At 40.5% G+C, this 23,590-nt stretch overlaps 1 long non-coding RNA gene across 2 annotated transcripts in view; it reads right to left on the bottom strand.

The window, feature by feature from the left end:
• The window catches only part of LOC150053170 (uncharacterized), a 195,847-nt gene that overhangs the window by 12,091 nt on the left and 160,166 nt on the right, over nt 1–23,590 (bottom strand). Inside the window, exon 6 of one of the 2 annotated variants that reach the window (XR_016538077.1) lies at nt 6,978–7,048. This is a non-coding gene — a long non-coding RNA (uncharacterized LOC150053170). Of the gene's footprint in view, nt 1–6,977; nt 7,049–22,700; nt 23,292–23,590 lie in introns of those variants that run through there. The other variant, XR_016538078.1, reaches the window with a different exon arrangement.

The raw sequence follows: 23,590 nt of genomic DNA, 5'->3' as shown, positions 1-23,590 counted from the left end.
ACTCTCTCAAAAATTACAACCTGGCAGTGTTTACCTCCACATTCTCAAGTTTCACCATGCCTCACTTCAGATATTGACTTTCCAATTCCAGATAAATTATTCAGCACCTCATTTTCAGCCAAATACCACTTTTCTTCAGGGCCTGTTCTTCAGCCACCACCTCTGAGACAGCTTTTAAGTGTAATGACGTGTTTACAGTTCACACTCTGCAAGTCATTAAAGCAGCAACCCCTGCCTTTGGAGATGAGAGAGTTCAGCACAGGGACAGGACTAAAAGGAATAGGACTGTCATACAGAACAAAAATCTGTATCTTCAGGTAGTTGTGGTAGCAGAGGAGTTCAGGCTCAAAGAGGCATTTTACTAGAACTTTCTAGTTCCCTCTGAATTGTTCAACAGTTGATTCACACAACTCATTTCAACCAATTCTGTACCGGGTGGGCAGCAAGAAGATTTTTGGTCTTGGTGGCATTAGGTTGAAGGTTGAAGACAAAGAAGAGAAACTAGCCAGGCAGTGGTGGCTCATGTCTATAACCTTAGTTACTCATAAAGGAAGCTGATATCTGAGGTTGGAAGTTTGAAGCCAGCCTGGGCAGATTAAACTTTGAAACTCTTACTGTCAATTAGGTATCAGAAAATGATAACTGGGATCATGTCTCAGCTTGTAGAGTGCTAGCTATGAGTGAAAGAATAAGAAAAAACTTAAGGCCCTGAGATTAAACCCCAGTACTGGCACATAAAAAAGGAAGACAAGGAGGAAGAAAAGGAAGGAAGGAGGAAAGAAAGGAAGGATGGAGAGAAAGGCAGGAAGGAAGAAGAAAGGAAAGGGGAAGAGAGGAAAAGGGAGAAAGCCCTGAAGTCCTTCATGATATGAGAGATCAGGGAATAAGCCAAGGATAAATGGCATCTTTACCCTTAGCATTGTACTTTCTAGGTAGTGTCTTTTCTGCTCAAAGCACCACTTTCAATCTCTTTTCAGGCCTTCCTGACTAGTGATCTTGTAGCCCAACACAAGCTGCCCTTCCCTCCAGATGTGTCAGCTCTTGGTACACAGGATCTTCTTGTCTTTCACATCATGTTAGCCTTCCCAGGCTCACCAGTCATAAACTCTCGTCCCACCACAGCCTCCAAATCTCCTTGATCAGGAGCAGACCACAGGCTCTAATCATGACTATAAGAATAGAACAGGACAGTATCTCACTTTGTTATCTGATATATTGAATTTATTTGTATTTGGTTATTTGAAATTTGATAGGGAAGGGGGGAAAACCAAGACAGGGGGGGATGGGTGGGGGGGGGAGGGTAATGGGTACCAAGACATGTGAAAGGGTATCAATGTATGTGAATTAATGCACCTTCTATCTGGCAAATATCATGTAACCCTTTTATTAATTACAATAAAAAATTATATAAAAAAAGAATAGAACAGGAAATTAACCATTGTCCAACAGTTTTATTCAGAAAGAAAACCTGGGAAAGGCAACCAAGTCTCCATCAGACTGGTTGAAAAGAAAAAAACGACACACCTTCCTTACAACTACAGCCTTTTTTATCAGACGGGAAAAGTCAGGCAGAGAAGATGAAAGCAGAGTGAAATGGAGGCAGCATGGAAAGGTTGTCCTATCTTGAATAGGGAGTTTCACGGTTTCAACATGCTTTCTTCTAAGACTGAAGGGTGGGTTAATTCAGACAGATGGGGAGGAAAGATGATTCAGTGGTGTCAGCAGCAAGGACAATTCTAAGATATGGCTGTGAGGGTGAGGAGGTGAATGCTTTCAGTCTAAGCTATGCTCCATCAGTGACTAGATCCAGGGCCATCAGATGCGGTAACAGATAACTGATATAGTCAAGAGTAGAGGAAGGAGAGTTAAGGGGACTCTGCCTCTGAAGGAAGGAGACACTCATCATCTTAGATGCTGCTGAAATATATAATTTCATTTCCTCTGATTGCATAATCAGTTAATACTGGCTTTAGTAATGACTACCTTCAATGAAGTAACTTCAGGAGTATAGAATTGAGACAGTCTGTCAGGACTTCCTCAAAGGCTATCAGAACTGAGGCACAGTTCCTGGTGGCCACAGAGAGGGGCTGAAAACAAACCAAAGAGCAACAAAACAAACACCAAGGAAGAAAGCTTTTATGGTGATGTCTACAGAAAATGAGCATTGTGCCTCCAAGGTTGTGCTATGCCTCTGAATCCTATTTTCTCCCCTCTATGAACACTGAAAAGATGCAAAGCCTGAGGGGACAAGGCACTGTGCCAGAGACATCCCTTCTCTCTGCCCATACTCCCTTCCTAGAGAAACTCTGAGTCCTGGCAGGGAAACCATGTACATTCCACCACCATGTGGTGCCCAGCTCTGGAGAAGCCAGTGCAACAAAAGGCAGGCACCTCTTGGCCAGAAGCTAGCCGAATCATATAGTCTGTCTCCTAGAAATTTGTAATTGGGGCAACAAAAATGGTGGGAAAAAAAAAAAAAAACGACTGGTGGTTGCCAAGCACCAATGGCTCACGCCTGTAATCCTAACTACTCAGAGACTGAGATCTGAGGATTATGATTCAAAGTCAGTCCAGGCAGGAAAGTCTGTGAGACTTTTATTTCCAATTAACTACAAAACAGTTGGAAGGTAGAGCTGCGGTAGAGTACTAGCCTTGAGCTCAAAAACACAGGGACAGCACCCAGGTACTAAGTTCAAGTCAGGACCAATACCCCCCCCAAAAAGTGGGGCTGGGCACTGGTGGCTACTCAAGAGACTGAGATCAGGACCGTGGTTCAAAGTTAGCCCGGGCATGAAAGTCTGTGAGACTCTTACCTCCAATTAATCACCAGAAAACCAAAAGTGGTGCTGTGATTCAAGGGGTAGGGTGCTAGCCTTGAGCAGAAGAGTTCAGGGACAGCCCCATGATGGACAAAAAGAAAAAATGGGGAGTCATGTGTGGTAAATAATTGAGCAGAATGAAAAAGCATAGAAATAGAGAGAAAGCATTAATAGAAAGTCCTGGAGAGCGTGTCTATGTGGAGGGAATACTACAATGGTACTTCACAAGGTTTCCTTGCCCCTATTCAAACTTGTGAATTGGGTGTTCTGACTCAAACAGACCTTGAATCTTCACCTCCAAATTACACACAAGCTTACTAAAGAAATAACCCACCTAGCAACGCCAAGTTAAATAATTGGTAAGTAATGAGCAGCTACTGAGTTGCAGAGCAGCAGATCTAAGCACACAGTTCTAATCTAAATGGTTCAGTGAGGTCAATTTTGGGTCTGTTACCACCTAAGGAAACAAGTCAACAGAATGAAGTCCCATAACAGAACAGTAGCAGTACTCATTGAGGAGGTAGAGAAGACTGACTATAGTGCCTCCCCCTTCAGTCCTCACCCTCCCTTCTAGTGTAAATGATGTGTGGGTAACCTGCTTTGATTCCATCAAGAAACTAGTGGTTCACATCAATAAGCTTTCCAAACAAATGGAGTACACAAAGGTTTGCTTTTTCAAACCTATCTGTTGGAAATCCTAAAGCATACCTGATATTTTCCTGCCTACTTAAACTAATAATTTATGGAACATAATTTACTACTGTCCTTATTGGTTCATTCATTCAAAAATATATTGAAGATTTACTATTTGATGCAGTAGGTGTGAAAGAATATAAAGTTACATAAAAGAAGATACCTATAGTGAAGACATTCACAGTGTGGTAGAACATACATATATCTGTATGTACTGTATTTATTTTATGTTCATAATCATTGTAGCGAACCCTGCAATTACCTATGAACCCCAGTCCTCAGAACAAATGGAGGAGATATCATTACTATTATATTCATTTTACAGAAGAAGAAACTGAAAGTCAGAGAATCAGAATCTTTTGCAGCTACTAAATATTGAGGCAAGGAAAATTCACATTAAATCTGTCTATAGGCTGAGTTTTAACACTTATGTGATATCTTCCATGTAAATAAGTAGTGACAAGCAGTATGGTCTGAGCAAGACAGACCTAGATATTGAAAGCAGAGGTCAGATGAACAGCAACAGGGCAGAGACAGTGCCTGCAAAAGCTCACAGGTGGGAAATCACCTCAGCCAACTGAATATGCTGATGTAGATGAAAGACAATGGAAATGATAGAAATAAGGATTAGAAATCTAGTCAGAGTCTTTGAGAATGGGCCAGAAACCAATCTGAGGTCCCTGGAGGGGGTAAGAAAGGGATTAGGTTATAGCTGTTTTGTTTAATGGGAACTGGAAGAGGGATCATGTCCTACTTTACATCCTTCCCCAAAACAGGAAGGGACACAGGAATCTCACTCCTGCATTGGGTACTGCCATTGTCACTCATCACATTGAGTTCACATCCCTCAAGAGTTAGAATAAATTCAGGTCAGAGCTGCAAGTATGCAGCTCTCCAGTGTCACAGAAAAGTGATTGACGACTGATGTCCCTTCAGAAGCATGCAGCTGTTATTTTATGATCTTTTCATTAAAGCTTGATGGAAAATTTTAAAATAAAAAATAAATACAGTCAAGACTCTGATCAGGAGCATCATCAGTCAACATTCCCAGAGAAAGTTAGGAGGCATTAAAAGATACAAGTTGAGGGACAGGAAAGTTCGTGAGACTCTTATTTCCAACAAACTACTCAGAAAAAGCCAGAAGTGGGGCTGTGGCTCAAGTGGTAGAGTGCTAGCCTTGATCACAAAAAGGCTCAGGGATAGTGCCCAGGTCCTGAGTGCAAGCCCCAGGACCAGCAAAACAACAACAACAAAAAATACTTCCTGGTCTGTACTCATGGATCATATACATCTATAATCCTAGCTACTGAGGAGGCTAAAATCTGAAGACTGAGGATTAAAGTCAGCCTGGTAGAAAAGTCCATGAAACTGACCACCAAAAAGACAGAAGTAGAAGTGTGGCTCAAATGATAAAGTACCAACCTTGAGCTAAACAAAACAAAACAAAACAAAAACAAATGAGAGGGTGAGGCTCTGAATTTGAGCCTCAGTGCTTGCACCAAAAAAAAAAAAAAAAAAGAAAGAAAGAAAGAAAGAAAGAAAGAAAGAAAGAAAGAAAGAAAGAAAGAAAGAAAAAAAAGAAAAATGGGAGAGATAAGGATGCAGGGAAGATGGGATACTGCCATCTGGGGCCAGACAGTGATGCTGTGCATGGTATTTCAGGGAGAGATAGTCACAATGAGTGACTGGGATTAGAGCACTTAATTAATGCAGAAAAGTTAAATGTCCTGCTATTAAATACATACTGAGAAAACTCAGAGGAAGACACACCTATGTAAATAGCCTCTAAGACCTGAAGATTTCTTTCCAGCCCTGTGCTTGGGTCTCCCCCATTTCATTTCTAACTGTGTGTTATTTGTCTCGGATTCCTAACACTATGCTTGGGACCCAGTGGCCAGTCAGTATTTGTTGAACCCACAGGAACAGCTTAATCCTGGGGGATAAATGCTCCCCACACAATGCTCCCTCCACTTGAAAGAAAGCCATTGATACCTTCCTGCCTTGTACTCTTGACCTAAGTATTTCTCCCAGGTCTCAGGGAAGCTGGCAATTTCTGCTTGGCTTCCTTGCCACATTAGGAGCTCCACGTTTCATCAACAGTTGCTGTTTTCAAAATCTCTTTCTATGGCCCAGCATCCCCTGGGTAATCAGAGCAAATATAATGGCTTTACTGCATCTATTTGTCACTTAGAATGCATAGCAAGCCTTCATGGAATAGCTCTTCAAGTTCCCATTTCCTTTCAGAAGGCATCGGTTCTTTAACTATATTTAACTCTTCAGTTACCGGTCTCCTATTCTTCTCCTTCTACTCCCTTCCCCTTCCTTTCTTTCTTTCTCTTGTTGTTCCTTTCCACCACCACACATACACATACCTTTTCTAGACTAAACATGGGAATAGCCTTTGATTATATGCCCAGAGAACTCCATCCTGCTCAGGTTTTATTGCTACTTGACCTTAAGCAAGTGACTTGACCTTCATTTCCTCATTTATAAGACTCCACAGTGTTTGTGGAGTCTTGTAGTTCCTTGAAGGTAGCTAGGGATAACACCGGGGTTCACTGAGTGCTAGTATGCACTCAGGAGCATCAGTGGGGGTATCCACCATGTATTTTTATTAGAAAATGCCTGCTTGGGCATGGAGAAGGATTGTAGTGCTCTTTTATGGCTGTGAGGGCCATGTGACAGGTTTTTAACCATTGAGCCCTGGTTGGAAGTAGCATGTCACTTTAAACTGTCATTCCAGTGTAAAATGAGATGTTCAGGTGTCAATATATTATTCAGTTGTCTCTACCATTGCCATGGTAACGAGCAATGTTCAAGATGGTGCCTGCTCCAGGTTGGGTCCTGGAGTGAAGTACTGTTAGAGCTGAGCACAGAACCATCCATAAAGCAAGCAAAGTCTTCCATTATTCTAATATACAATTTTCATGTTCTTACTGCATATAATTTAGTTTACCCTGACTAAAACATTCTCTCTCTCTCCCTCTCCCTCCCTCTCCTCTCCCTCCCTCTCTCTCTCTCTCTCTCTCTCTCTCTCTCTCTCTCTCTCTCTCTCTCTCTCTCTCTCTCTCTCACACACACACACACACACACACAAACTTTAACTAGAAAAACTACATTTCTGTTTTACATATTCCATTAACTTCTGCATAAGGTTTTCTCTGACACAAGAAAAAATCAGGTGTGTGTGTGTGTGTGTGTGTGTGTGTGTGTGTGTGTGTCCCTTCTAGTCAGAAATCACTGATTCTGTATAGATTCTTCTAACACTGCAGTTCTCACTTCCATTGTCTCTACACATTTTGACATTACTTCATCTCCATAAGCTTCTCTTAATTTGAAAGGTACCTCCCACAGAAATTCACTTTTACACACAATGTTATGTCAATTTTTGGATATGAAGACAGTGACCCACTTTTTCTTCCCTACACTTTCTTTTACTTATCACAGCCGTCAGAGCAGGCATACCTGTCATTGCTGACAGCTCCATTCTGATGAGGTCAGACTTGCTACAGGCTGTCCCACACTTCTCTGTTTGTCTGAAACACAAAGAAAAATAGAGTTGTAGCTAGAGTGTTTTAGTCAACTATTAATCAGAGGTCTTCTATACAAGAAAGATTTCCAGTGAACTTACTGATTTTAAAAACATACAAAATGAATACATGTACTGTCAATGCTTTTGATGGTCTTGTGACCTCTTTTTGAGGAAAACCTAGACCATAAAGGTCCCTGGGTTATTATGGATGGTTTAACTGAGATGCCAGATAGATCCTGATATATATATTAAATAAGTAGATACTGAATTTTGTTGTACCTAATAATCTAATAATCTCTCCCTACATACACTTCTAATTCAGTTGATTTAAGGTGCTGGCATGGAATGTATATTTTAATAAGGTGAATCTAATGCAGACAATCACAGACCCACAAATTCTAAACTGTTAGGCATGATATTTAAGCTGTTTTTAACCTCAGAAGTCTGTTACTAACTTCATATCCCAAAATATACGAGATTCAAAATACTCAGCTAAAAGTACCATGAGGAGTCAGGCACTGGTGGCTTATGCCAGTAATCCTAGCTACTTTAGGAGGCTGAGATCTAAGATTGTGGTTCAAAGCCAGCCCAGATAGGAAAATCTGTGAGGCTCTTATCTCCAATAAATTATTCACAAAAAAAAGGCTGAAAATGGTGCTGTGGCTCAAGTTGTAGAGTGTTAGCCTTGAACAAAGGAAGCTCAAAGATAAGTGCCTAGGCCCAGAGTTCAAGCCCCAGGACCAGCAAGAACAAAACAAAACAAAACAAGAGTACCATACTGGCAAAAAAAAAATTAGTTACTTCTAAATGTTCTTCTCTTGGGGACAGAGTTGAGACATGAGAATGAAACAGCTGAATTCACTCAGTCATTAGAGCTCTACAGCAGGCCGGGGAACGATCTTTAAGCACGAATGGCATCTAGCACCTAGAGCTGGTGAGACATTACAGTGGGAGAACCTACAGGATGCCTTCATCTTTATCAGGTACTCTATGTGGAGTACGAGGACAGGAGACATGAGTATTAGTGAGACATGAGTATTAGTGGACAGTCACTGGCAGATGCAGACAGCCAGTTGGTGGAGGGATCTGAGGAAGGCCTAGAAAAAGGCACCATGACTAGTAGGTAGGGAACTGAGCTAAGCCAGAGTGATTCATTCTTTGAGGAGTTTCTGAGGACTGGAGCAATGTAAATTGAATTGAATTTTAACCTAAAGTGACTGGGCATGGGAAGAGCCAAAGGATGAGCATGATTCATCACTTTGTGAGAAGCAAGAGAAGAAATAAATTAAGTTGTTCAGTTAAAAGATTAAGGGACAGAGGAGTAGATAAAGGAATAGAAGTTCTGTACAGTATGTATAAGGCTTTGAGTTCAATCTCCAGCATTGTTAAACAAGTTCAAGGATTGGTGCAAGCAGCTTGAAATGAGAGACAAAGTTAAAAACCAGTATAAACCAGAATGGAGTACAGAGCAAAACATTAAAGCATGGTGAGATGAGAGGTCAAAGGCAATTCCTTGTCTAGACCTGTGAAATGATCTTTCACTATTTGGTTTCATATGGCTGTCTGGGTTAAAAAGGAATAAGTAGTAGTAGCCTTTTCCTGCTCCACCCCTTCTCCCCAGTGAATCACAGACAGAATGGAAACCTGGAAGCCCAGGTTTCCTTTCATAGCCAAGACTCAGTCAAGGTATAGTCTGCCATCTTGACCATGAGATATTAGCATCTGAGGAGTTAGGTGGGTAGTTGGGATTATGTAGTACTCTTTGATTTTCTAGACAAATGTTTGTCAGAGCCTAACATGGAGATGGAGGGTACAAGGGTACAAGGAAGGACTGTGTCTTCTACTTCTACATTCTCCTTTTCCTCCCATTATAAAATGCCTTGCCTGAAACAATAGTCCATGGCCCAGTAACTCCACTGAGGCTATGTTAATTGTTTCTCATCACAAATTTGGGAACATCCTTTCCCAATTAAAAATTCTTTGTGCTCAAGGAGAAAATAATTTAGTGCTCATTGCAGTTGTGCTTTCAAATCAGTTAGTAGGATGTGATAGATAATGGAAAGAGATAAGAAAACTTGGGCTGAAGTCTAGAAAATTGATTCTCAACTCAGCCGGTTCTGATATTTTTATCTCAGCCATATGATCTTGTGTTTGTTTGTTTATAGGAGAAGATTGTTGAACTTGGTGATTAATAAATGTCCTTCTAGCTCACATACCTTCTGATGACTTTGACTGGAGAAGCCTAGATTGCATTTTCCTCCCATATAACAAGAAAGCTAGCCAAGTGCCGGTGGCTCATGTCTGTAATCTTAACTACTTAGAAGGCTGAGATCTAAAGATCAAGGTTCAAAGCCAGCCAGAGAAGACAAGTATCTCCAAGAAGCTGAATGCCAGAGCACAAACTCAAAGGACCCTAAAGGACCCTTACCATTGGCATCAAAAATCTATACATCTAAGCCAAGCACTGGTGGCTCACACCTTTAATCCACTAGCCACTAGTAGGCTGAGATCTGAGGATCAAGGTTGAAAGCCAGCCAGAGCACGAAACGGCAGTGTGATTCTTATCTCCAATTAACCACCAGAAGACTGAAAGTGGAGGTGTGGCTCAAGTGGCAGAGCACTAGACTTGAGCTGAAGAGCTCAGGAACAGCACCCAAGCCCAGAGTTCAATCCCTCCCTCACGAAAAACAAAACAAAACAAAACAAAAAAACAACTATAGATCTGATTGAGGAGGAGGAAACTGCAAGAAGAAAATGTGATTTGCTTAATGTCCCAGAGATAGCTGGTAACAGAAAGAGAGAATCCAGTTCTTCTGGTTATCTCCCTGTGCTTTTTCTCTGCTTCACATTCCCTAAAAGAGCATCTAAAAATGGAGCTGACATATTTGGCAAGGGTTCAAGTTGGTAACCAGTGCTACTTAAATGTCTATCCAATACTGAAACAAAAGATTTCCCAAAGGTTTCTAAGAGAAGATTTCAACCCCTTACCCCATCTCCAGGACTCTCCTCCCACCGCACAGACCTAATTGCAAGTGAAAAGGATGGGAGTAGCAGGCATGTACTTGAAGATGATTAGGAGCTAATTTTAGGGATTTTCTGGGAATTATTCCAAAGAGACTTTTGTTTATTAAAAACCATCCTGAGCAAAAGCAAAAGTTAGAGCCTCTTTCTCTCTCCAAAACAGTTGAAAACCCGTCTACCATGTGGCTAGTGTTTTTGCTAACTGCCTTTAAAGCTCCTAAGGCCTCCATGCTCTCTGGCCAGTGGGTTTCTCTTCCATGTAAGAGAGAAAAAGCCTGTGGTTAGCCATCAAATAGCAGATTCATTCACTCAAAACTCTAATTAGAGTTCTCACACTTAGGAATCTCTTGTGGTTCCTAATAGTTTCTCCGATCCCCACCACACCCCCTAGAAACTTTGCTTATTTCATTTTCTTACTAATATGAAGTTGTTCCCCTTCATAATATGAAGTGTTTCTTGAGTACTCAAGCCCAAGAGAAAGCTTTCCTCACTCTCAGAATTTATGGTCTTAAATTTGATGTCTAGAATTATGATGCTATTGTCATTCAGTATTAGATTTCCTACTATATATAGTGGGCAGACTAATAGCCCCCCAAAATGTTTATATTCAATTTTCCAGAATGTACAAATATATTATGTTACATGGCAAAGAAGGATTACAGTTATGAGTGAAATTAAGGTTGATAATTATGTGACCTAAGATAGGGAGATTATTCTGGGTTACCCAAGGGAAACAAATCAATGAGAAGGGGGAAGCAGAAGAACCAGACCTATACCTGTGGCATCATAATAATATATCAAGCAACTATTGTTGGGTTGAAGAATGGACAGAGAACACAGTCAAGGAAGCCAAGTTTAGAAAAAGGATAGGCATAGATTCTTCTCTAAAGTCTGCAGAAGTGACACCGCTCTACCAACCCTGAGATTCATTACAGACTTCTGACTTCCAGAATGTTAAGATAATAATGCAGATGTTTTAGGCCACTGCACTGTAGTTACAGATCATGGCAGCAAAAACAAAAACACATACATTACTTGTTACATTCTAGATTTGTGCCCAATTGTCAGATGTCATCGACTATAGTTGGTATTTTTCTTGTAGCTACCCAATAGTACAGGATAGGAAGTAAATAACCAACTACTACTTTTAAAATGAATGAACTAATCAAAATGAAAATAATTTGTAAGCTGTTCTATCAAGTAAGTGATAATAAGCACCAACCTACTATTTTTTAAATTCTTGGCAATAGAGTTTTGTCTGAATATCTTAGCTGTGGATGCTGAGGAGTCCAAGATCAAGTTACCAGCATTGGTGTCTGGTAGCATTGTTCCCGGCACCAGGATAGCTATGTCCTCACATATCCTTATACAAAGAGCAATAAAGTCAATTGCTGTGTGAAGCCTTAGAAGGGCCTCAAGCCCATTCATAATCACTTTTCCCTGTGACTTCATCCCCTCTTGGAGTCCTCACAACTGAGTACTAGCACACTGACAGTTCATTTTGAACACAAGAGTTTTGGAGAGAACATAAACATCCAATCCCAGCACTGGGCAATGCTATATGATTTCATGGTTATTGCTTATGACTCTCAAATTCTGTGTGAGGGTTTTCTCCAGCTGTAGAATACACTGACAATAACTTGACATGTTTGAGGTCAGAGACCTAGGACAAAGTGCTATTGCTGACATATTTTCTGTGTGATCTTGGGCAAGCCAGGAAACTCACATGGCCTCTGTTACCAAATCTGTAAGACAAAAATGCAATTCCTGAGCTTGAGAACCTCTCAAGGCTCTGATGAGGACTTTGATAAGAATGCAGAGAAAAGAGCTGTGGAAATTGTAAGGTGCTGCTATACAACTGAGAAACTCTCATCATTGTCTTCCTCCCCTTTTGGATTGATTTTCAGCTAACAAACATTCCTTTAGGGTTTATTCTATGCTCACATTGTTATATGACACCTTGTAAGAGAAGTATAAGAAATAAATGTGTTTCCATGTACATTTGCAGTATTATTCACAACAATTAAGTTATAGATTCGACCTCAGCACCATAGGAGAAGAAACTATTATTTGTGACAATACAGATGAAACGGAAAGACAGTATCCTAAGTAACATAAGCCAGACAGGCCCAGAAAGACAAATGCTGTATATTCTTACTTTTATGTGGAATCTAAAATAATCAATCTTAGACAGGAAAGCAATAGTAGAGGCTGGCAGGGAATTGGGGGAGGGGTGTGAAGGATACTGGTGAAAGGGTACAAAGTTCATTAGAGAGCAGGAATAAGTGATAAGTATTTGAGGAGATGAATATGTTAATTGATCTGATTTGATCATTGCACGTTGTCTATCACTCTGTGCCCTTATAAACATGTATACTTATAATCTGTCAATATGTAACAATTTTTGGACTGGGAATGTGATTTAGTGGCAGAGTGCTTGCCTGGCAGGAATGAAGCCATGGGTTTGATTCCTCAGTACCACATACATAGAAAAATCCAGAAGTGGTGCCGTGGCTCAAGTGGTAGAGTGCTTTCCTTTAGCAAATGATGCTTAAGGATAGAGCCAAAACCCTGAGTTCAAGCCTCAGGACAAGATACATACATATATATATATATATATATATATATAATATCCTGGTGTGTTTTTTACCCCAATAGATTAGAAATGTTCTAACAAGTTGAACAACAATTTATTAGTGTAAGTTAGTGGAGGGAGAGAGAAGCAACGGGATGAAAAAGTAGAGCTGGGTGATTGGAAGAAAGGTGAGAGTCAAGGAAGACAAGTAAAGAGAGAGAGAAAATAAATTGGAGGGAACATGGAAGGGGCAGTTGGAAAAATCCATGGTCCAAATGGGGAATTAGTGTAAAATGAAGCGACTCATTAATTAGTTCATTTGGTTTATGAACCAAATGAGTCCTAGCTACTTCTACCTTGGTGCCAGGCAGAGAGGGGTCAGGTGCTGCTCTGTTTAGGAGATCTAGAGCTCCCAAACCCAAGGACCTTGCTTCTGGGGAAAGCTTGTGTCGGTAGCTGGTCTCTTTTGTGACACAGCACTCATGGCACCTCCTACCTGGTGGGAACCCCCCATTCCTTTTCTGCCAGTTCTTGGGCTTAAACTCAAGGCCTGGGCACTATCCTTGAGCTTTCTCGAGGCTAGTGCTCTACCACTTGAACCACAACACCACTTCAGCTTTTTCTGAGTATATGGTACCCAGTAATCAAAACCCAGGGCCAGGCAAGCACTCTATCACTAGGCCATGCTCCCAGCCCATGGAAACCCCTTTCTTTACTCTCTATATCTCCACATTCCCATAGGATAGGATGTGGAGGAACAAAGACCTTTGCCTCATCAAGGACAATCTCTGCGAGACTGTGATTCTTGGGGATAAGGTTTTGAGGTCTTTTATTTAATTTTCTGGAGAGATAAGTCTGCCTGTCAGCAAGAAGGACTACCTCAGAGACATGAAGTTAAATCAGCTTTCACTCCTTACAGCTCAAACAAAAGCCCCAGAAACCCCTTTTTACTTATTTAGGGTACAAAACATTCACAATTCTGTCACGCTACAAATAAACACATTCTTTTGAAAGATGAAAACTGACACAAAGCTCTTCATCTCCCTTCGATTGGCCTCAGAATTTCTCTGCAGCTCTTCTCATCTTCAGATATGTGAACTAAAGCCTGTCTATTTGAATTTCTTATTTGTGCTTTTGATCCTACACTAATTCATGAGAAGAAAAGCCTACAGGCACAAAAAGGTATTCATTATAGCAATATCAATAAAATGTATATGAGCTGAGTTATGGTTAAAGATGGCAATGTGCTAGCATGTCTTTATTTCTTCTTCATTTTGTGCTCTGATTAAAATTTTTTTCATATATTTTTTATTGTAATTAATAGAAGGGTTACATGATATTTGCCCAATAGAAGGTGCATTAATTCACATACATTGATACCCTTTCACATGTCTTGGTCCCCATTTCCCTCCCCCCCATCCCCACCCTTCATCTTGTTTTCCCCCTTCCCTATCCAATTTCAAATAACCAAATACAAATATATCCGACATATCAAGTAACAAACTGAGATACTATAACAATATGAGATAACCATGGGACAGCAAAAGAGATGAGAGATAACATAGTACGTTAAGGAAAACAATCACTCATTATATGGCTTTTGTTTCTATATCCTAGGGATCCTTTCATTTAGCATCATACCATATGGCCTTATGTATCAAGGTTTTGCTCTACTGCAAATCTCTGCTAGAGAGACCAAAGTTTCTACTGATTATGACAAATGCGGGACACCATTGAGCCTATGTTCCTTTGAGTCTGGTTTACTTCACTTAATATGATCTTTTCTAAGTCTTTCTATTTCCTAACAATGGGGCAATGTCATTCTTTCTGACAGCAGCATAGAATTCCATTGTGTACAAATACCACATCTTGTTGATCCATTCATCAACTGAGGGATATCTAGGTTGGTTCCATGTCTTTGCTATGGTAAATAGTGCTGCAATGAACATTGATGTGCTAGTGGATTTAGTATGTCCTTTGTTTCTGGATGATTGGGTAAATGCCAAGTAGTGGAATTGCTGGGTCATAGGGGAGCTCTATGTTTAGTCTTTTGAGGAACTGCCATGTTGGGAGCCAGAGTAGAATCAAATTGTACCTTGATTTGTTGCTGACTTGCAATGTTTAGCCCAGTGCTTCCCTTTACCACAGCGTGGACATGTGCCAGGTGATTTTTCTCTCTTTAACCTGGCCTGGCGTGGGCATTGCATCATCCAATGTCCTATTTGTCCACAAGAAAAGCAACGCCCTGGGGGTCTAGCATCCCGAGAATGCCGCTGACCTCTATATTTTAGAAATTCAGTAACAGTCTTTCCTTGAGGAGCGGCGGCTAAAGTAAGGCCTTGTACATGGGAGGGTCCAATATCAGCACACAGTGAAATAAAGTCCGTGATTCCTCCCTTATTCCTATGGGGTCTGATAGCCGCCTGACAGGCGGCGTTGGCATTTTCACAGGCTATGTGTCTAACTATAATCTTCCTTGCGTTCTCATCTTGTACTAGGCGGTCTGCAGTTTCCATTAATTGAGACAAAAATTCTAGATAAGGTTCATTCGGTCCCTGTTTAACTTCTACTAGATTTTTTGTACGATTGGAATTGCGTAACCTTTTCCAAGCCTCTCTCGCCACAGAATTTATTTGTAAATAGGCCTCCTTTGCATAACCCAATTGATCTTCGGTGTTTTTATAGGTTCCCTCTCCTAACAACTGATCAAAAGTGTAAGGCAGGTTCTTAGACCCATTTGTTTCAATTTTAGCCCGACACTGTGCAGTGAACTCTGTCTCCCATAATAAGTACTCTCCTGCAGTAAAGCATGCTCTGGCAAGCCGCTTCCAGTCATTTGGGCATGCAATACCAGCACACGCGGCCTCCAATATTACTTGAGTAAAAGGGGCAGTTGGCCCATATTGGGAGCAGGCACTTTTTAAATCCTGTAATAGTTTAACAGGAACAAGTTGATGGTATACTTGTTCATCATGATCAACTAAACTAGGGAAGCATCGAGGCCCTGAAATATCTTCCCTCTCTCTAGCAGCCTAAGCCAGGTTTAATTGAGATGCACTGTGCCTGGTTGTAGTGCCTGTTCAAAGGGACTTGTTGCTAGGGCCTTTAGGCTTGCCTAAAGGTTGAAAAAGGGATTGAGGCCGTAAGGCTGCAGCCGGAGGCAGTGGGTGTGAGGGGTAAGGTTTAGAATCAGACACCATAGTGGCCTGAGGGTCATATTTCTTTCCTACTTCTGGGGGGGGCTCTCTGCTCTATCCCCATTTTCGATAGAAGATGTAGGATTTCTTCTAACTTCTTCTCCATCGTAGCCATCTGGCCCTCCATTGACTCATCATAACTTTCCTCCTTGATATTCAAATCTGAATTCTGATACTCAGTATCTACTGGTTGTTGTTCCCTTTTCAAGATCTCACTTAGACTCTCTTGGGCTGTGGCATATGGCTCAGCCTCAGGTTTTTCAGAAGGGTCCTTTAACTCATAAATTTCTCTTAATTCAAGATTAAGTTCAGCATTCTCATGTTGAGGATCTATGCATTCACTTACTAAATTCCATACATCAATAGCCTCTACTGGGGTCTTTTCGGGGCCATATACATTATAATATTCTTGAATTCTTTTTCCTATCCGCTGCCAGGTTTTTTGGAATTCCTCCTCTATAAACCTCGGGCATGCCTCCTCGACAAACTGTAGGAAGCTCTGAAGCACCCCTTTTTCCACCCACGTTCCGTGGGCTTCAAGTAGGCCTGTTAAGATGGGTACATATGACCTATGGCTATTAACTTGACCCATAATTTTTACTCCTGACTATACACTCTCTTAAGATCCTCTCTTAATAGTCCTACGATGTGTTACTCACCACAGGGGGGGGTCCTTCACCTTCGTCCCAGATTTTCAGGGTCCCTGTTCGGGCACCAGTTGCCGGGGCCAGCCAGCAGCAAACCAGGGTTCGCAGATTGGGGTTCCTGAAATAGGGGGCAAGGACTACGAAAAAATAGAAGAGAGACAGACACACCGGGTCCAGGATGTCTGCAGCCCAAGTAAAGACTGCCTCGTTTATTGTCAACTCCCGCCTATATCCCTTCTTGAAACCAGGGAACTTCCAACTGTTACATTCATATGGTAAATCTCAGGTAATTTAAACAGAATAAGGCCATAAAACAATAAGACAATAAAGCCATGGTCTGATGCAAATCAAGGTACAATTTGATTCTACTCTGGCTCCCAACACTGCCATATTACTTTCCATAGTGGTTGAACGAGTTTGCACTCCCACCAACAGTGTAGTAGTGATCCCTCCTCGCCACATCACCTCCAGCATCTGTTGTTATTAGTTTTCTTGATCCTGGCCAATCTAACTGGAGTGAGGTGGAATCTTAGAGTTGTTTGGATTTGCACTTCTTTTATGGCCAGAGATGTCGAGCATTTCTTCATGTGCCTATAGGCCATTTTTATTTCTTCTTCAGAGAAGACTCTCTTTAAGTCTTTGGCCCATCTTTTGATGGGATGGTTGTTTCTTTGGAGATTAGTTTTGGAATGATTCAATTTTTTGAGCTGTTGATATAGTTTAGATATGAGACCTTTGTCCATTGTATGGTTGGTGAAGATCTTCTCCCACTCTGTAGGCTTTCTAGTTAATTTACTAGCTATGTCCTTTGCTATACAAAAGCTCTGAAGTTTAATGCAGTCCCACTTATCCAGCCTTTCTCTGATTTTGTTGTGTTTCTTGGTCCTTATTAAGAAAGTTTCGACCTGTGCCAAGGAGACCTAGTGTATCTCCTATTCCTTCTTGTAAAGTTTTCAGTGTATCTGCTTTTACCTCAAGGTCTTTGATCAATTTGGAATTAATCTTAGTGCAGGGTGACAAAGAAGGATCCAACTTTAGTTTTCTGCATGTGCTTAACCAGTTCTGCCAGCACCACTTGTTGAAGAGGCCATCTTTCTTCCATTCTATTTTCAAAGATTAGGTGGCCATAGGTCTGTGGGTTAATATCTGGATCCTCAGTTCTATTCCATTGGTCTTCAGGCCTGTTTTTGTGCCAGTACCAAGCTGTTTTGATAATTATAGCTCTGTAATAGAGTCTAAAGTTTGGTAGTGAAATTCCTCCTGCACCGTTCTTTCTGCTAAGACGTGTTTTTGCTATACGGGGTCTTTTATTATTCCATATGAAATTTTGGATTGCTTCTTCTATTTCTTTAAAGAATGACATTGGGTAATTGATGGGTATTGCACTGAATTTGTAGATAGCCCTTGGCAAGATTGTCCTTTTCACGATGTTGATTCTTCCAATCCAGGAGCATGGGAGGTTTTTCCATTTCCTCAGTTCTGCTTTAATTTCCTTTTTCAGGGTTTTAAAGTTTTCATCAAAAAGGTCATTTACATTCTTAGGTACTTTATTTTCTTTGAGGCAATTTTAAAAGAAGTTGCTTTCCTGATTATTGCCTCATTCCTCTCACTGTTGGTGTAGAGGAAGGCAGTTGATTTTTGAGGGTTAATTTTATACCCTGCTTCCCTTCCAAAGTTTTGAATCAGCTCAAGGAGCTTGGGAGTAGAGTCTATAGGATTCTTTAAATACAGAATCATGTCATCTGCAAAGAGGGAAAGTTTTACTTCCTCTTTCCCTATTTGGATCCCCTTTATGCTTGCTTCTTGCCTTATTGCACTGGCTAGGAATTCTAATACTATGTTAAAGAGGAGTGGAGATAGTGGCCATCCTTGTCTCGTTCCTGATTTTAGAGGGAATGGCTTTAGCTTTTCGCCGTTAAGTATAATACTAGCTGTGGGTTTGTCATACACAGCCTTTATTATATTGAGGAATGTTCCATGGACTCCTAGTTTCTCCAGAGCTTTTAACATAAAGGGGTGTTGGATCTTGTCAAATGCCTTTTCTGCTTCTATTGAGACAATCATGTGATTTTTGTCCCTGCTCCTGTTGATGTGTTGAATTATATTAATTGATTTGTGTATGTTGAACCAGCTTTGCCTCCCTGTGATGAAACCTGTTTGATCATAGTGTATAATTTTTTTGATGAGTTGTTGTAGACGGTTGGCCAGTATTTTGTTGAGAAGTTTTGCATCGATGTTCATTAAAGAAATAGGTCTATAGTTCTCTTTGTTTGATGAATCTCTGTCTGGTTTGGGGATGAGGGTTATACTGGCTTCATAGAATGAGTTTGGTAAAGAACCTTCATTTTCAATTTTTGAAGAGCTTGAAGAGTATTGGTGTGATCTCTGCTTTGAAGACCTTATAGAATTCAGCTGTGAATACATCTGGCCCTGGGCTTTTCTTAGGTGGAAGTTCTCTAATTGCCATTTCTATTTCAGTGCTTGAAATAGGCCTGTTTAGTTGGGTTAGTTCTTCTTGGTTCAGTGTGGGTAGGAATTCATCCATTTCTTCTACATTCTCAAATTTGTTGGCGTAAAGGTTTGAGAAGTATTCCCTCATGATACTCTGGATCGTGGTAATTTCTGTCATGATTTTACCATTTTCGTCTGTGATTTTGTATATTTCTGTATGCTTCCTTCTTTTTTTGGTAAGATTTGCTAAGGGTCTGTCAATTTTGTTAATTTTTTCAAAGAACAACTCCTTGTTTTGTTGATTCTTTCTATAGTTTTTTTGGATTCCAATTCATTTAATCCTGCTTGATTTTAATAATTTGCTACCTTCTAATGGGATTAGGATTGGCTTGTTGCTCTTTTTCCAGGAGCTTAAGGTGACACATTAAATTATTGGTTTGTGATTTTTCCAATTTGTTATTGTAGGCACTAAGAGCTATAAATTTTCCTCTGAGTACTGCCTTTGCCGTGTCCCAAAGGAGCTGGTATTTTGTGTGCTCCTTTTTGTTAAATTTCATAAACTGTTGGATTGCTGTTCTGATGTTGGTGGAGATGGGTGTTCAGTTCCAATTTGATGCTCTTGTGGTCTGAGAGAGTGCAGGGAATAATTTCAGTGTTTCTGAATCTGTCCAGGTTTGTTTTATGGCCTAAAATGTGGTCTATTTTGGAAAATGTTCCATGTGCTGCTGAGAAAAACGTATATTGTGTTGTTGCTGGGTGGAATAATCTGCAGATGTCTGTTAGATCTAGTTGGTCTATATAGTTGTTCAATTCTAAGGTTTCTCAGGTGAGTTTTTGCCATGTTGATATGTCCAAAGGTGAGAGTGGTGTGTTAAAGTCACCAACAATCACTGTGTTTCGATCTATGTGTGACAGTAAAGTTTGCTTGATGAAGTTCGGAGCTCCGGGATTCAGTGTGTAGATATTTAGGATGGTTATTTCCTCCTGGAGGAAAGATCCCTTTAGTAGTATGTAGTAAGCTTCTTTGTCTTTTCTCACTAATTTTAGTTTGAAGTCTATTTTATCTGATATGAGGATGGCAACTCCAGCCTGTTTATGGGGGCCATTAGCTTGATACAGTTTATTCCAACCTCTCACTTTCAAAAAATGGGTTTTTTTTTGGGGGGGGGGGTAAGATGTGTCTCTTGAAGACAGCAGAACGTTGGTTCTTGCTTTTTGACCCAACTAGATAATCTATGTCATTTAATTGGAGAGTTAAGTCCATTGATATTGAGAGTCAGGATTGAGAAATATTTATTAGTTCCTGCCATTTTTACAAGCTTTCATTAGGGCCTGTGTCTTGATAGTTTTTGTGGTACTTAGATGTTATGAGTTTTGGGTACCATGTCTTTCTCTGTATTACATTTGTGTTGGTTTTCTATGTGTAGAACATCTTTGAGAATTTTCTGTAATGTTTGTTTTGTTGCTACATAATGTTGCAGCTTTTCCCTGGAATGGAATGTTTTTATTGTTCTCTCCATTATGAATGAGAGCTTAGCTGGGTACAGTATTCTTGGTTGGTAGTTATTTGACTTCAGGGCATGACATATATCCTTCCAATCTCTTCTTGCTTGCATAGTCTCTGCTGAGAAATCCGGGGTTATTGTGATTGGTTTGCCTTTATAGATGATTGTTCTCTTCTCCCTGGCTGCTTTTAGGATCCTATCTTTGGTCTCTATTGATCCAGATCGGATTATAATGTGGTGCTGGGATGTTCTTTTCTGGTCAGGTCTGTTTGGGGTTCTAAAAGCTTCTTGTACCTGAATGGGCCTGCCCTTCTGTATATTGGAAGTTCTCTGAGATGATTTCCTGAAGTATATTTCCAATACCATTGACCTCTTTCTCCAGACTCTCCTCAATACCAATTAGCCTTAAATTAGGCTTCCTAACTGTATCTTGGACCTCCTGTAGCGTTTGCTCATATTTCCTAGATTTGAATTGACTCATTTTCTGTTCTTTCTCTATAATAACTAAATTATCTTCAACCCCATAAATTCTCTCTTCTGCATTGTCTAACCGGCTATCAAAGCTATCTACTTTATTCTTCATCTCCCTTGCTTCTAATTGCTCATTTTTGATGCCTTGCATCTCTTGTTTTAGGTAATGTATGGATTTCTTTAGCTCCTTGATTTCCATTTGAGTGGTTAGCTCAGCAGCTTTATTCTCTTTGGACATTTGTTGGAGTTCGGTCACCTCTTTGTTTGTGGATTCTATGAATTCATCCATTTTTCTTTGAAAAACCTTTATTATGGCCTCCTTTATGGCTTCCCCTTTTTCACATATCACCTTGTTTATGGTTTCCTCTTGTTTAGCTGTGGCTTCTTCCCTTATGTCTTTCTTTATGTTTTCATATTTTTCATTAATGATGTTTATCAATTGCATTTGTATAGCACTTGGAAGGCTCTCCTCTAGATTTGCCACTGACTGCTTCATTGCCTGTTTATGTTTGGTGGGAGATGCTATTCCTTGATTTGACATTTTTCTTGAGTTTCTTGTTCTGCCCATTTGAAAATGGGAGCAAGATTAATACTAAACAAGATTATAATTTTTCAGATATAACCAACCTAGACCTTTTTAGTTGGCTGACAATAGATGCTCGCTCTTTTTAGATGGGTAATATCACTCTCTCTTTCTTTTTGTGCACTCACATACAAATCTAATACAATCATAGATGACCAATTTATGACCAAAACAATAAGCCCCTTAATCCAATCTCTATTGTATTTATTGGACCTAGAGTATAATTGAACATCTAGATACACAGCATTGCTCAACAACCATCAAATGTAGATCCATGCATTATAAGAGTTGAAGGTTGAACAGAGGACCAGAGATAGAAAAATAATATGAAAGACGACAAGGTAGGTAGGAAAAGAATAATACAGGAGTGTAAGATTATTATAGTAAGGAAGAAAAGGTATTGTGTAAGGATTACTGACCTAAGGTGATAGACAGGTAGAGTATTTGAGTAGAAAGTTTAGGTGAACTTAGATAAAATTTATGAAAATAAGAAGAGTAATAAGAACAATATATAGAGAAAAGAGGGAGGTAGATATAGGAGATTTCAATGATACAAATTTTAAAAAGAAAAAAAGAATCAAAACAACAACAAAATAAAAGAAAACAGAACACACACACACACAACCAAAACCCAAACAAAAACAACAACAACAACAAAAGAAAAAAAAAAAGAAAAGGTGGGGGGCGATTCCTCACTGTTCTGAGTTCTTACCCAAGAGATACCAGGTTTGAGAAGCAGGAGTTTAAAAAGCAGGTGAGTGTGTCAATATGGATATCGTTTTTATTCAGACTGTAACCAGAGCTGTCACTGTGTTTCTAGGAACGACCACAGTGACAGCAGGATTGCGGGAAAAGAGAGGAGAAAAAAGAAAAAAAGAAAAAAAGAAAAAAAAAGGAATGAAGCATAACATTAGAAAAAAAGCTGTAGGTTAAATGGCAAAGAGAAAAATAAGAACATCTAAAATGCAAATGACATGGGGTAGAAAAAAAAGGGTATTCTTCAGTTTTTTTGTGTGTGGGGGGGCGGGGAGGATAAGAAACTTGTGTCTCCAGTAAATTCGGGATCTAAACACTTCACAAAGTCTTTTTCTCTTGTGATTTGGCTTTGCAGTTTTTCGGATCAGATTGCTTGATAGGTAAAACAAAGCTGAAAGATCCCTGGGCAGCTTTGTTTACCAGGTCTGTTGCTGGCACAGGGGACGGGCTTCAGCAGCGCTAAGGGCCGGATTCCGGCTAAGTGATCTCTGAGAAATCCTTTGCCAGTTAGAAAGATGGCGCTGTCAGCAACACCTCTCAGGCTCCAATTGCTTTGGCTGGGTCTTTGCCAGCAGTCAAGATGGCACTGCTCTCAGCTGGAGGGGGAGGGGCTCCCTCCCAATGCTGTTACTCTGGCAGAAGTGGAAACTTCTCCTGGGATGTACTCACAAATTGCTGGATTGTCCCGTTCCGTGAAGCTGGCAGGTCTGTGCATGGCGGGGTGTCGGCTCTGGGCTTGCGCAGGCTCTGTGTGACTCTGTCTGCAGCTGGTGGGTCTGCACTGTTGAGGCACACTATCTCTACTCTGATTCAGAAGAGCCTTTGTCTCCCTGGCTGCTCTGCAGCTGGCGGGGCTCCATGCTCTCTTCTCGCGCTGGTATTCTGGCTTTTTTTCCTCTCTGCCTGAGTTCTCTGTGGTCCTAAAGGTTACTTAGGATCAATTTCTGGTAGAGGACTGTCTCCTGCACTGCCAGTACATGAATCTTGGCAGGAGCTCACTACATCTCGCACTAAACCACCGCCATCTTCTGCCGATTTCCCCTGATTAAAAGAATTTTTAACAGAGAACAGGGAAGAGAAAATCAGCTTATATAAGAGGTTTCAACCAATTTTTAAAAACTGAAATTTGTTGGAGGAATAGACAAGGGACATGAAAAAGAAGCAATTTACTACATGAAACTACAGTGGTGAAGAATCCACAGGAGTCAGACTGCAAAGATAAGAGGGCATTTGGTAGTCAGCCTACTCATTCCTTCCCTGCATAGGAGATTTGAGCTTTCTTCTCTAGTGTAATGGACAAGAACTACTCTAGTGAAATGGAGGCAACAAATGAGAAGGGA

Source organism: Megascapheus bottae, chromosome 16, assembly GCF_031878675.1.
Source record: "Megascapheus bottae isolate mThoBot1 chromosome 16, mThoBot2.hap1, whole genome shotgun sequence".
Classification (NCBI taxonomy): domain Eukaryota; kingdom Metazoa; phylum Chordata; class Mammalia; order Rodentia; family Geomyidae; genus Megascapheus; species Megascapheus bottae.
The sequence above is the reverse complement of the archived record's forward strand: the minus strand, read 5'-3'. Positions and strand labels throughout refer to the sequence as shown.